General features: G+C 38.6%; 1 protein-coding gene and 1 long non-coding RNA gene across 4 annotated transcripts in view; both read right to left on the bottom strand.

The window, feature by feature from the left end:
- LHFPL3 (LHFPL tetraspan subfamily member 3) overlaps nt 1-12,169 on the bottom strand; it is a 576,078-nt gene that overhangs the window by 244,013 nt on the left and 319,896 nt on the right. The gene's annotated exons all lie outside the window — the stretch shown is intronic.
- Nucleotides 1,456-4,984, bottom strand: LOC141373840 (uncharacterized). Its single transcript, XR_012380181.1, has 3 exons — nt 4,520-4,984; nt 1,918-1,968; nt 1,456-1,596 (listed from the first exon to the last, which is right to left on the bottom strand). It is a non-coding gene; the product is annotated as an uncharacterized lncRNA (long non-coding RNA).

Below are 12,169 nucleotides of genomic sequence, written 5' to 3' on the forward strand. Positions count from 1 at the left end.
TTCGGGACTGATCATTCTAACAGACACAGGTCTCGAGTCTAATGGAAAGACTCAGAAACTGCAATTGTAATTTATGACTGTGTCAATGAAATATTTGTCTGGTGATAGAGGAGAAACTTGATAATTAGTATTTTGACTAATCTGTGAATTCAGTGACAAGTTATTTTGACTACTGTCAATTCAAAAATGTAAAATGTTTTATTAGTGGCTATAGTCTCCTACTACAGGTAACACTCAGCAAAGAACTAGTAGTTGATATCCATGAATGATGCTTGAATTTGAACTACGTTAGTTTATAAGAGCTCACTAATAGATTTCTCAGGGTCTCCTGTGGATAAGATCATGGTTCAATAGCCACCCAAGAAAATCCTGCAATTCTTACCAAAAAAGGTGGAGAGTTCCTTTGTGAATGGGCTATGTGCCGGCATTTTTAGAGGCTGTAGACTGAAGATAGAGCCCTGTGTTAGATTTTGCTAAGGGGGGCTTGAATCTAAATTTAAACAAAAACGGCTGTTTTTAATCCTCAATTTCCTGCTGAAATCATCTGGGGAGTTTTTTAAATGCCAGGCTGCATCTCAAACCAAATGATTTAATAACTCTGTGGGGAGGGGGAGAAGTTTCCAGGCATCAATAATTTGTCAAGCTCTCCAGGTGATTCCAGCGTGGGACCAGGGGGAAATTCTCCTGATCTAGACCTCTCATAGAGCACTCGATTTCTCCTACTGCTCTCGCTTTACCCTGGACAGCGCAAGATAATTGTAAACATTTCTAGAAACATTTCAAGAAAATCCATACAGAAGAATCATAACATATACGATAATCATAATGTATATGATGAACATAGAATGTATTTGATCTTATGTATAAGAAACCCTGTAGTAGAAGTAGTTAAGACTGAGAACAATAACCTTATAGATTCTCTCAATCATAAGAAAAACTACGTGAATTAGGTCCTATTGTTACCTCCGTTTTAAAATAAGAACGCTGAGGCTTGCAAAGCCTGCAGTGGTCTTAGAGGAAGGCTCCAGAGGTTTTATTTACCATCTCCCTTTTTAATTTCCTGTTGGGGAAGTTGGTAGAGAAGGGGTCAGAAGAAAATGAGGCCAGAGGAGCTCCTTCCTGCAAACAGCTGGGTGAAGAAGTCAAGACTCCCCTGGAGAAATGCCTCCCGGATGAGCCAATTTTATCCCAAGTTTAGACTTCAGATTCTGCCAGGCATTCATGCCCCCCTCTACAGAATAGAGACCACGGTGAATTTACTTGAAAAAGATCTAAAGACAAAAGAGATGATAAGTAAACAAACTTAAAAAAAAAACCCCTTGGCTAAATATCACTGAAGTTAGACTGAAAAGGGCTTTTAACTTCATAAAACCAGAGAAAACTAAGGAGAAAAAAAAATCACTGTATATTACAAGATTTTAAGAACAACAACAGCTCCAGAGGCAGGTGCTGGGTTAGAGTTCGAAATCTTTGAACGTTTGGAATGCCAGCTGGTGAAGGGCAAATCTTCAGAGCTGAGACTTGCACCAGCTGTCTTATAATCAGCTCTGGCGGCGGATGGAAGGGTGATGTCCTCCAATCCTCTTCTATCACGCCCTGCGCGCAACAGTGGGACCCAGGTTATGGGAAAGAATGGGGAGGGGGCGGTAAAAAGTGGCTTTATTTCCACATGGAAGGGGGAAAAAAACACCCTCTGTCTATGGCTAGCAGGGAGAAGGAGGAGAGAAACTTCCCAAGTGAGAGGCTTCATTCTGTAAACGTTAGATGTATGGGGCCCTGAAAATTGAGAGGGAAGTGAAGAAAAATTTTCAGTTGGAGACGTTCCTACTTATGTTTATTCTCTACCATTTATTTATTCTAGAAAAACCAGATTACTCCAGGGGAGGAATAGAAAATAAACCAATTTGTGAAACTCACCAGTTATGGGCCAGTAGAAAATCTCAGTGTGAAGCCTTTTAACTACTGTTCCTGAGGAATTTAAGAGTAGTAATCAAAAGATTTATTATTTTTAATGTCCATTTTGTTATGTCTGGTTATAAAACTTGAGTTGTTTTTCATTATTTATGTATTACTTCAAAAACAATGGGTAACATACTGAGGTACAGACAACAGATACCCATCACGTTTATGAGGAAGTCTTTTTTCTATGTAAATAATAAAGTTCTGAAATACACAGAATTATATGCCAATTATACCTCAATAAAGATAGAAGTGCAATATTGAAAAAAAAGTCTGATAGAACCCAATCTTCTGAGGATGTGAATGAGTAGTCTTATAAATATTTTAACATGGAATTTTATGATCTTTCTCATTTATTTCTCCTTTTGTATAAAGCTTTCCCCATTCAGTTTAAGAACGAATTTGTCACTGAAACCACAGGCCAGGGCACATTAGCAAAAAAGAGCGATTAGCACCAGAGAAACTCTATCATATTTTACTTAAAGGAAACTGTCAACAACAAGAAGTACTATCCTCTCCCCAGAAGAACCCAGTTCTGGTTCCTCAAATGAAGTTGACCTCAAAGGAAAATGGAGCAAATGAAGGCTATATACTCCCTGGGAGATAATCATTCTGTAAATAATAGGGTAGATCCTCTTTGATAACACAATTAGCTCGCTCATGTATCCTCTCTACATAATTTATTGAGCATGTTATATTCTCCAAGGTGCGCGAGGAAGGGGGTGGTAGCATGGTCCCATTCAAGTGAAGCTACTCATGATTCTGATTTTGTTCACTGACTGATGATTTAAAGTCAGATAGTGCCAACTCTATCTTGTGCATTGCTGGGGACCAGAAGGAATGCCTGGTGTATTTTGACATTCAAACTTTTATTACTTTTGCTTCTTCTCAAGTCGTTTGGCATTCTACTGGAAGTAAGATAGACTGTCTGGGGAATAATGTGATACCAAAACACAGTCAACATACACTTACTCATTCCCTGTCCCATTTTCAACCTAGCTTGTCTTCTTGCTCCCCCACCCACAACATATGTTCACTTGGGAAAGTGAACTGTCTTTAATATGAGTCAACTGAAAGAAGCAGCATGTAAGGGGTAAATATGTTTCTAAAATCAGGTCATATGGTCCCAAACCAAACAAATATTTTCCAGTGTTTTAGATTATCTGCACAATTCCCTCCATTAGCAGAATCAATCAAGAGTTAACTATTATGTGCCTAATGCCCCAAATTTCCTTATTTGGGGAAAAAGGACACACTTTTCTTTGGAATTCATGTCTGCTGCTCCTAAAAATGCAAAATGCTCAAGCTCTTTGGTTCTATACAAAAGCCCTGTGTCATTTATGGATAGCAGGTTTTCCTGCTCTGCCAGAGAGGAGAGAGGACAGACTCCGCATAACAGATGCTAATACTGAATACTTTGACTTTTTGGCCATTAGTCTATTTGTAATCCAAAATATCTTCCCCAACACCTTAAAACTGCAAAAAGATCACAGAATAATTAAGGAGTCCTGAAAATTCAAGTACATTTCCAAATGTATGTTGAGTAATTATTTGATGTCAGTGGTTTTATATACATTACTTCAAATTATCAACCCACATAAATCTGGCATATAGATAAGTAAATATTCATCTCTGATTTATGTGGCTCTTTCCTTCCAAGAGCCGAATGACAGTTTCCATTGCATTGCTTTTAAAACATTCCCCCCCACTCCAAAATACTGCCCTAGATATGAAGTGAGGATTTTTATCCACTGTTCCAAAAAAAAAAATTACTTTAATAAGAATATTACATATAAAAGTGGTTTAAAAGTCAGTGTGGGGCCCCTGGGTGGCTCAGTCGTTAAGCGTCTGCCTTCGGCTCTGGTCATGATCTCAGGGTCCTGGGATCGAGCCCCGCGTCGGGCTCCCTGCTCAGCGGAAAGCCTGCTTCTCCCCCTCCCACTCCCTTTGTGTGTGTTCCCTCTCTCGCTGTCTCTCTCTCTCTCTGTCAAATAAATAAAATCTTGAAAAAAAAAATGTCAAACAGTGCTACAACTCTTATAATAAAAAATATCAGTCTCTTGTATCCTATCTTATCTTTTCCTCATCCCTCAGAGGTAACCCCTTTCAAATCTTTGAGTCTTTTCTTCTGGCATTAACTTCCATATTTCTAGGTAGTACAAATACTATTACCTTTTAACATATCTGCTTTAGACACTGACTACCAAAAAAAGGGCTGAATATCCTTTATGATAAATGAATATTCTTCCCCCGTTCCCAATATAATTAGACTTCAGCTTTGGTTAAGTCCATACATATTCAATGTTTTCATTATAATGCCTAAGTACGAATTGTTCACTGCTGAACCAGAAAGTTAATATGACTCCATTTCTTCTCTTGAATTATATTTTATTGTTCTTAGAGTTAATAATTGCTTTTTTAATTTACTCATTTTTGGGGGGAATATCTGGTTGTCTTTCCACAACCTCCAACAACTCCATAAAATGTGTCTCAGTATGATTTTCTACATGGTCAAATTTGTTATTTAATGTTTTGGTCTGTTTCTTCCCTGGACACATACCTCCTAGAGTCCTCTGCTGGTTTCCTGCTCTCATCTTGACTGGCTGTGTTCTGACTAGGGGCAGAACTGTCATGCTGGGGCCTCCTCTGACTCTCATACTGGAGGTTTCCTTCATCTCTTTCCCGTACTGGATCTCCATTTGTCTTCCTCTTTCTTGGTTCACTCCCTTTGGCTATGCGGACCACATTCTTCAGTAACTTCTTGAGTAATGGTGCAGAGAGATACATTTTTTGTGTGTGTGCTTTCATGCTTGAAAATATCTTTTCCACCTTCCCATTTACATGAAAGTCTGGCTGGATACAGAATTCTTGGTTATAGACATTGTCTTTCAGTATCTTGAAGGCATCGCTCTGTTGTCTTTCAGCTTCCACTGTGTCTGTTGAAAGGTCGGATACTATTTCACCCCCTTTTCCATTACATTTTGTCCATTTGTTCTCTCCCGAAGCTTTTGGGCATCCTCTCCTTCTCCCTGGTGTTCTGAAATTTCATTATGATGTACCTTGGAGTATACCATTGTTCATTCATTGTCTGAGAACCTGGTAACCTTTTCAAACTAGAAATTAATATCATCTTAGGAAATGCTATTCTTTTTCTTTTAAAATTTCTTCCTCACTCTCTTTTAAGTCCTCTCTTTCTGTAACTCACATTAGTTGGATCTTGGGCATTCTGGATTGATAGTCTAATTTCTCATCTTTTCTCCCTCTATAATGTCAGTCTTTCTTTGTTCTATATTCTGAGAGATCCTTCCATTGAAAGACATTATTTGGCTACACCACTTAAAATTTCCAAGTGTTTTCCCTTAGTCTTTAATTGTCTTTTTTTTTTTTTTTTTACATAGCATCTTATTCTTGTTTTGTGTTTCTTCTCTTAGCTTTCTGAGCATTTTAATTATAGTTTCTTTGACATTTGATTCTGTTCTGTTCGGTACTATTTCTATTTCCCCTGAGCTCTGTTTTCCTGTTTATTTGTTTTAGTTTCTGTTTTTCAAGTTGGAGACTTTATTCAAATGTCACATGGTCCTTTTGTGTCCATTGATATTTAAGAGTGAGGCACCAAAAAGATTCTCGGAAGTTCTCTAGATTACAGGCAGGACTGGTATACTAAAGGGCTTTACTGTAGGGCAACAGGATAGCCAGCTGGCATTTTGGGGGGAATGTCCACATTTCAGTACCTCTAGTTCTTGGTGTGGTTCCATTTCTTTGTGGAAGGATCCTACAGTCTTCGGCTTAGGAGATATGATTCTGGATGTCAATATGCTGGAGCTGGGGTGGGAAAGAAGACTGGAAGAGTCTCGCTGTTCACTAGGAAGTGGACTTATTCCCCCTTTTTAAGTCCAACACTCTTTTCTCCTTGGTGCCTGATGTCCTTAATCCAGAACGTAGCTGATTCATTTTTTTTTTTCCAGGACAAGACCCTCTATTTTTTATGGAGGTGGGGAAAAATTTGTCTCTTACTCACATGGGGTGGAGGTAAAAATCTGAGGGGTTCTATCTACTCCTTATACAGACTTTTCGATACCCTCCCCTCTTTTCAGCCATAGTCTTCTTCCTCCTGTGGTGCTCAATGTCTCTAATTTCTGAGACTCTTAAAGACTCCCACAGAAGAGAGCCTTGTTGGCTAGTCCTCATCCTTTCTCCCCTTGTGTGTGGTAAAGAGGATCAACTTTACTCTTCTTGGATAACTCCTTTACCATTCTTCTATTTGCTTTCTCTTTTATATTTTTGTCATTCAGGATGGTATTTGTCTCTTTGTTTAATTCAAGATAAAGTTTTTGCTCCTGCTTTTGTTCTCTCTGTTGTCTTTGTGTGTGTGTGTATCTTGAGAGAAGGGTCATAAGTTATAGGATCAAAAAGACAAGGGCATGAGTCCTCAAATTACCTGTATCCATAGGTCAAAATAGCTATTCAACTCATTGAATAAAATGTTAGTCTAATAAGTTGTTTGCTCATAATATATGGACAATGTATTTTTCAAGGCGATAAGGTATAATTGGAAAGAACACAAACTGGGGTTGGAAGGAGGTGAGTTTAAATCTGGGCTCTGAGTTTACCTAGCTTTCTCATCTTGGACAATTTACTTAACCTATTAGACGTTAAATTATCTACATTATTACTAAATTCAAAGTTATAGTAAGGACTCAGTGACTGACTGGTAAAAGTTTTTAGCACAGTGCCTGGCACTCTGCAGCTAATAGTTTAGGAATCCTGAAGACATACTTCTGTGAACTGAACTGTGCACCCTCAACCCCCAAATTCCTATGTTGAAGCCCTAACCCCCAATGTGACTACATTTGGAGACAGGGCCTGTGAAGAGGTGATTAATGTTAAAGGAGGTCATAAGGGTAGGGTCCTAACCCAATAGGGCTGGTGCCCCTGTAAGAACAGGAAAAGACACCAGAGCTCTCTATCTCCACCATGTGAGGACATGTGGGAAGAGGCTATCTACAAGCCAGGTAGAATTCTCTCACCAAGAGTCAAAACTGACCATGCTGGCACCCCGATCTCAGACTTCAGCCTCCTGAACTGAGAAAACATGTTTCTGTTGCTTAGGCCATCTAGTCTATGGTATTTGTTATGGCAGCTTGAGCTGACAAACAAAATGCCTGTCACAAGGTAGGTGCTCAGTTATCGGTTGTAGAATGAATGACTGTTTTTCCCTAGAAAGTTCTGTTTGTTGGATATAATCTAGGAACTCAGAATGGAAGACAAATTACTACATTATGCTTCCAAACGTTTAGCACTCAAATTGATTGATGTTTTCCAGAGAGTATCTGACATTGAGAAATCTAATAACTTGCAGACAACCTAAACAGAAACCTTAGCCTTTCTCTCCTGCCAGGGTTAGGAAGGTTTCAGAAGCCTCTCACAACACTAAAAATTGCCTCTAGACATCGTTATCATCATTGTCATCATTATAATCATCCTTTGTATTTACTGCAAAAACACCTACTCTGATGTGCTCATAGCATTATTGAGACTATCCAGCTATATGCATAATATCTAGAGTTTCCATTTCTATACCCTTATCGTTTAATGATATCATTAGATATTGTTAGTTATCATTAATCTAACCTGTGACCTGAATTATATAACTTTGACTTAATTTTAAAGAGTTATCCGTATCAAAAACCAGAGAGACTGCATCAAATTTCTTGGAAAACATGTATAAAATGGTTGTTCATCTTTTAAATGTAATCGGGTTATTTCATAATAGTTATCTATTAGAAACGCCTTCACATTATAGGACCGTAATAATCTTTAGGCTAAAGAATTCACATAACCCATTTAAAATGAACCATCAAATCCTCTCCTTTTATTATAATAATAATGTCTACATCCTGAAGAGCAACATTCAAATAGCGGTGTTAGTAATGGTCCTGTACAACTCAATTATGTGCAGGAAGTTAATTATTTGGATCTTCAGGAGTGGGATGATTGCAAGTTTTACTGCTGTCTGTATATGAAAAGCTGACTTTAGAGGTCTTTTCATTGTTTTCTTCCTAAAAGAGATGCGACTTCATCAGGCACAAATAACCTAGAGCATAAGTTAAATATGAGGACATTGGTAAATTTTCAGGAAATGAGAAGATAAGGAGCTCCAGTTGTCAATTTATTACCTTAGCTGCAAATTCATTCTTCATTGCTTGCTCTGCAAAAATTGAGATGGACATTTTAAATACTTTCCTTTGTCAGCTAGTATGAGGTGAAGTGTGGTCAGGAAAGGGTGTTGTGGAGATACACAGGAGATGAGACATCTCGTAGGGAACAGCTTTTCCCGGCACCCAGGGGCAGATTCGAGCATGTTCCACCATCACTACACTGCAGTGACTTCTCTGCCATTTAATGAGTCATAGTTCTTCCCTCTCCAACAAGGTCTGTTTTTTAGTCCTGTTTTTTTAGTGGGGGAAGGCTCTTCCTTGGATAGTTTTTCTAAACTCTAAGGGCAGTGATTGCTCCTTATAATCTGATTTTCTTATCTTCTCTAGAGCTCTTTACTTTTTTTACAAGCCAATCTCTTGTTGCTCCAATCCCCTGCTATAAGTAATAATTCTTTATATTCAGTTTTCCTAGTTCAAGTTATTGTGTGTTTTTTCTCTCCTAATTGGACTGTGAGTGTTAGACAAGGGCCTTGAGAAAGAACTGGCTCCATCTTGAACAGATCAGGTAAGTAAATACCTCCACAACACCTGGCAAATGCAAAACAAAGCAATGGAGCTGTCCCCTTGCCTTGAATCATCTGGTGTTGAGTTACTGGATTCAACTCTTGTGCATGGTGTTCCAGGCCTCCCATTGATGGTTTCTCTCTTGCTCTACCATCTCAGAAATCTCCATTTTCCCTTCTCTCCTGCCAGCATTCTTTACTCCAGCCAAATCTGCATGCTGCCCCTCACAAGGTGACCTAATTCTCATAACCAATCATGCCTTTTTTGCATGTGATTATCTCCTTCTTGAATGCTTGTTTTCCTCCTCTGACTTAGTCCTACCACCTTATAAACTGGGCTTACTATTCAATTTCTCTAAAACAATCTTTCTACATGAACCTTAATACATATGATTTGCTCATTTCTCCTGCAATTGCCTTTGGTAATTCTGGGGCCCTGGTGCTAGTACAACATAAAATATGCATTTTAAATATTTGAAATCTTCTTGATGAGTCTGTTGAGACTCTGACAGTAAATCACAAACTCCTCCAAAGCAGGGACTTTGTCTTTTATTTCTCTCGTATGTCTTCTTGAGGGACCTGGTTCTATGCTCACTGAGGCTTCTTTCTTGGTCAGAGCTAACTGAATGACTAGGGACAGCTGGAGCCTTCAGTTCTTTGTCAGTTCTTTGACAAATGATGTCAAAACAACATGATGTGTTGACAAGAGCTGCAGGAGAAGAAAAATGCACAAAGAAGTATGTATATTCTTGAGGCATTTGTGATGTTAAAAAACGCATGTGGTCCATTTTGTACATTTCCTACTTAAGTGTAGTGGTCAGAAGTGAACCCCATCCAATATGGCATCAACACTGGAACAAGATGAAGAGCCAGCTAATGGTTACAGAGGTGGGGTTGTGTTTAAGGGCCAATATGGCTGGGATACAGATTGGCTCTGGCTACTGTAAGTAGCTTCTTAAATAGTTTTCTGAACACATTTTATGCATCAGTTGGCAAGTCTATGTCACAAGTGGTGAGCTGGAACATAGCCACTACATCAGTACTGAAGCTAAGCTTTGAGTAGCATTAGCTCGGCAGGGTTGGAAATGTACAAGTGACAGAGAGCAGAAGGCATGCTAACCGGCTTCCATGTGAGGAAGGGCAGGCGAAGAATGCTTGAGGAAGATGTAAGGTGCTGCTACCTACACTATAAATACTGCTAAAACAGCAAGCTATTCCACCTGTCTTATGGACCTCAGAGACAAATAAATCGTTCTGAACTGCAGGACCACAAATTCTTGAGAGTAAAGAAACAGAACTATGAATAGTGACCAGGCCAGCAGCTAACTTTCCAGAAGATGTGCATAGATGCAATGAGTAGGGAGCTACTGAACCCTCATCAGTCCTTATCACCTTGCAAAAACACATGAGTGTCAGTGTTCTGCTATGAATACAAAGAGCGGTGAGTGAGACAGGTCTAATATGTCAGAAGAAGTACGGGAGAACATTGACCCTGTAAAGGGGAGACGGACTTTTCTGGTCGTCAGCTGGTAGCACCTATATTTTTAGTTGCTTAAGTGGCAGTATTACAGTGACACAAGGAGTAAAACCCAAACAAAATTTATCTGACAGCAGGCAAGATGGTATTTTATTTTGCAATATTCCCAGACACTTAGACAAAGAATATTTCCCACATATCTTAAGTCAACGTTGATATTATCAGTGCTGAGGACAGTCACTGATTCCCTGGATCTGAGAAGCTTACTTTATATCTGACATCAAGAAATATTCCTCTTTATGGTGTAGTCTCTCCAAATTATGGCCTAAGTGTCCAAAGGCACCTTACTAATCAATGAGAGTAGAATTGGGGTCAGTTCTTAATTTCTTTGAAAAGAACTAATGTTTAGTTAAAATTACATAGAAAAATCCTATGAAAATGGTATATTTAATTTTAACTGAAAAAACATAAATTTAGCTCCAGGGTATCTCAGTAATATGAAAATTTCTCTCTCTCTCTCTCCCTCTCCTGCCCTCCCACCCCCAAACACACATCACACATGGCCACTTACTTCCAATAATCAAAAAACACTACTGCTGGTTGTAATAATTTAGCAATTTTGCACATGCAGTGAGATTGTTGACAATATTCACCTGATGGGACCACAGGGGAAGATTTATTAACTAAATTTAATATTACAACAACACAGGCTCAAAGTAAATATTGAGAGATCTCATCACTGAGATCTCCCCAAGAAATATATTTTGTAAATATAAAAGGATCCTTGGTACATCATCAGATTAAAAAAAATTATTGAGCATTTGATTTTTGTTGCTTGTCAAATTCTACAGCTTGATTTAATGCCAGTATCTGAGGATTATATATGCCAAGCCAGTGCTGTATTTTGATTTCTGGTGCTTTATCTTAGCTGAATATGGAAGTGATTTATGGAAGGTTTTGTCTAGGGTAGTAGCTGCAGCAATAAAGAACTGTTCTATTTAAGCCTTGCTTGGTAATGTACCTAATACAACATCACTTACAATAAGACTCCATATGCATGTACAATTACCAGCACTGATGTAGAACAGGAGTGGGCCATGTGTATCTGATTTTCAGAGGACAAGAGAACAGCTCTCACTGTCATATACTCCGGCCTTATGCTTTTTCTCTGCCTGCATTCCAAGCTTTTCCATTCAAGGCATTCAAGAGTTACCTGTGGGCACAGCTTCCCTGGCCCCAGAGCAATGTTAGAAGCCCTGTCCACTCTGATGATTCAGGATGAGCAGGGTCATACATTTACTACCTCTAATGGATTATGGACCTCTGGTTTGGGTAATTCGTGGTTACGGTTATTTCCTTATTTCCTTTATTGCAAGAGCGGCAGATAACTGCAGAATGAGAATGTTTGATTATTCGATAACTCTCTGCCTATAATACCACATAATGAGGCAAAAGTGCTTTCTTTGGATTTTGCCTTGTAGACAGTATAGCCTGGAAGTTTGATCATGGATCAAATTTTAGAAATTCAGAGTTCTTTTTTTAACTATATCATCCAATTTAATATCACTGTTAATGGGACTGATCAACAGCATGTGATTCCTGGTATGAAGTACTACGATAACCTCAACACTTGTATTACTGCAAAAGATACATAATGTAATCATAAAGAAACATGAAACAAACCCTATTATTTACTTGACTAATCATAAAAAGGAATCGTGGTTAATAGCTAATGGTCATTCAGGATATTGTCAGTTCCTCCCATGTGGCTTTTCTCATACATACCAATGTGGCACTTTTCAGAGGGTCATATTCATTGCTTGTGGTAGCTGAGATATATAGGATATATGAGTTACAAATAGACCCAAACCTTTAACAGCTCAGTACAGAATAAGTTTTTTTCTTCCTCACAAAATTCAGACTGCTCAGAGGAAGGAATTTTTCTGCACAGTAATCTTGAGCCCAACTCTTGCCATGTGGTGGTACTCTTCCATCTTCAGTGTAGAGACAGG

Source organism: Callorhinus ursinus, unplaced genomic scaffold, assembly GCF_003265705.2.
Source record: "Callorhinus ursinus isolate GAN/ISIS: 27379988/994484 unplaced genomic scaffold, GSC_fseal_2.0 scaffold12, whole genome shotgun sequence".
In the NCBI taxonomy this organism is placed as follows: domain Eukaryota; kingdom Metazoa; phylum Chordata; class Mammalia; order Carnivora; family Otariidae; genus Callorhinus; species Callorhinus ursinus.